This window comes from Haemaphysalis longicornis, unplaced genomic scaffold (assembly GCF_048455015.1).
Source record: "Haemaphysalis longicornis isolate Haplotype H1 unplaced genomic scaffold, Haemaphysalis longicornis Haplotype H1 scaffold_6, whole genome shotgun sequence".
Lineage (NCBI taxonomy): Eukaryota > Metazoa > Arthropoda > Arachnida > Ixodida > Ixodidae > Haemaphysalis > Haemaphysalis longicornis.
The window spans coordinates 83,637,264-83,639,991 of NW_027526407.1; the positions used below are offsets into that span (position 1 = coordinate 83,637,264).

A 2,728-nucleotide genomic window follows, 5' to 3' on the forward strand; every position below is an offset into this window, starting at 1 on the left:
TACCCAACGCGAAGCTCGATCGGGACATCGACGTCGAGGAGGGCCGCGCAGCTCTACACGACCTCAACCGCGAGTCTGCGGCCGGCCCGTACCTCGTCACGAACAAGGCGCTAAACAACATCGACGACGGCTCGATTGATAGCCTAGCAAAATACTTCAATATGTGCTGGGGAGTTGGCACACGGCCGAAGCAGTGGAACACAGCCAAGACCATCCTGATCCCCAAGCCGGGGAAGCCACCGGACACGGACAACCTCTGGCCCATCTCGTTCACGTCCTGCGTGGGAAAGGTGCTGGAGCACGTCCTACTCAACAGGTGACAAGACTACCTGGAACGAGAAGGGCTGTACCCGGCCACGGTGATCGACTTCAGACAGCACCTGAGCCCGCAGGATGCAATGTTGCAGCTCAAACACCACATCATCGACGACGGCGGCAGCGCCCGCGACATCAAGGCAATCTTGGGGCTTGACCTGCAGAACGCCTTCGAAAAGGTGAAACACTCGGGGACCCTTTCCTAAGTCTCTAAGCTCAACATGGGCAAAAGATCATTCAACTACATCAAGGACTTCCTCACGGACAGGACTGCCGAGCTACGAGCATGCGACATCCAGACGCAAGAGAAGAAGCTCGGGAGCACCATCAAACCGCAGGGGTCGGTCATCTCGCCGATGATGTTCAACCTGGTAATAATCGGAGTTGCCGAGAAGCTCGCGGACATCGAAGTCGTCAGGCACACCATCTACGCGGGCGATATCACACTGTGGGTGACCGGTGGCAGCGACGCTCACATCGAGGGCGCTCTGCAAGCCGCCGTCGGCGCGATAGAACACCAGCTTGAAGGCACCGCACTGAGACGTTCGTCGAGCATATCGGAGGTCCTAATACTCCCACCCACCAACGGCAGAGGCAAGGCCAAACAACGCGAATGCGAAAAAATCTGAATTGTGACCAAATCCGGCAACGTGATCCCAGAGGTCAACAAAATCAGGATCCTAGGCATGGTCATCGAAAGGAACGGAAGGAACGGCGAAACCATCGCCCGTCTCACGGTAAAAGCGGCCAACGCCACGCGACTCCTCAAAGGTCACGTCCCGGAAGGCAGGCATGAGAGAGGAGGGACTAATCAGGCTCGTACAATTTTTCATCATCAACCACATCGCGTACGTTGCACCCTACCACAGATGGCTGCAACACGAACGCAAAAAAATAAACGCCATCATCAGAAGAGCGTACAAGAAGGCGCTGGGCCTGCTCGAGTCCAAGCACGGCCCGTTTCTAAAACTCGGCTTACACAACACGCGCGAAGAAATATCCGAAGCGCAACAGGTCGCTCAACTGGAGCGGCTGTCCACGACCAAAGCCGGGAAGAAGGTACTGGACGACCTTGGAATAGGACGCTCGGACGAGGCGAAGACGAAGCTCCCCGTCCCTGAAGAGGTCCGACGCCAGACCAGTATCGACCCCATACCTAACAACATGAATCCCGAGTACAACAAGGGTAGAAGAGCAGCGGGGGGCTCTCATCGACCTGCACGCCAACGACTAGCACGCGCGGTACATGGACGCGGCTGAGTACCGACGGAACACCTTCGCGGCGGTCGTCATCGAGGTGTCGACCGGTGCTACGAAGACGGCAGCGAGCGTGAGAAGGGCCAGAGCAGAAGAAGTGGAGGAGGTGGCCATCGCCCTGGCCATCGCCGACGTAGACTGCCACACGGTGCTGAGTGACTCGAAACAGGCGGTGCCAAACTTCGCCAAAGGCCAAATCTGCAGGGAGGCCGAGCACGTGTTGCGAGAGGCTAAACTGCAGAGGGTAAAGAGTAACAGAGTGGATCCCTAGAGAAGGCAAGCGTGGCAGGGGGCGGCAGAAAGTTAGATCACAATGTTTGCTGGGATAAATTGGTCGCAGTTAGCGGAGGAGCGGGATAATTGGATAATAATGGGAGAGGCCTTTGCCCTGCAGTGGGCGTAGACGATGATGTTGATGAAACTGCAACACAGAAAAGTGCGAATAAAGTGGTTCCCGGCGCACGCGGGCGACGCGTCGTAACGCAACAACCACAACGAGATGGCACATGCAGCGGCGCGAGCGCTAACGAACCGCGCCCCGGCGACAGATCGTCCGACGTGGTTCGAAGCCAGGGACCGCATGACGGAGTACAATGACATCACGAAGGCTTACCGTCTGGCTCGCAGGCCTCTCCCACCCCCGCACCTAAGGCTGAGGCGAGAGGAGGCGGTACTACTGACACAGCTCCAGACCGGATTGATACAGAGCCCAGGACTGATGCATCGCATGTACCCCAAGACATACCCGACCGACCAGTGCAAGGTCTGTTAGAGGGAGACGGCAGACCACACGCACATCTTGTGGGACTGCATCAAATACCCAGAGGAAACAAGATCAAGAACGACCCCGCCGTGGCTTCAGGCAGCTGCGAAGATCCACGACCAAGACCAACCACTTTGAGCCATCCAGCAGGTCACCGGGAGGTCGAAAAGAAGGGGCCCGTCCTGAGTAACGGCAACCCCGAAGATGACGTAGGCCCTCGTCGGGGCGCGTGAGCGCCCAAATGCCGGTAGAAACAAAATTTGTCCCAATTGAATCCAAGGCGACGGCGTAAATGCGCTTGCCCCCTGCTCGCCTGTTCGTCAGCCATCTTCGCTGAGACCTAACCTGCTGCCCCGCCTCTCCATTCAAATTAAGCGCTGCGCCTTATAAATA

General features: G+C 57.4%; 1 pseudogene; it reads left to right on the forward strand.

The window, feature by feature from the left end:
- Positions 1-398: 398 nt before the first annotated feature.
- LOC144143109 (uncharacterized) lies at positions 399-2,521 on the forward strand (annotated as a pseudogene).
- The last annotated feature ends 207 nt before the right edge of the window (positions 2,522-2,728 follow it).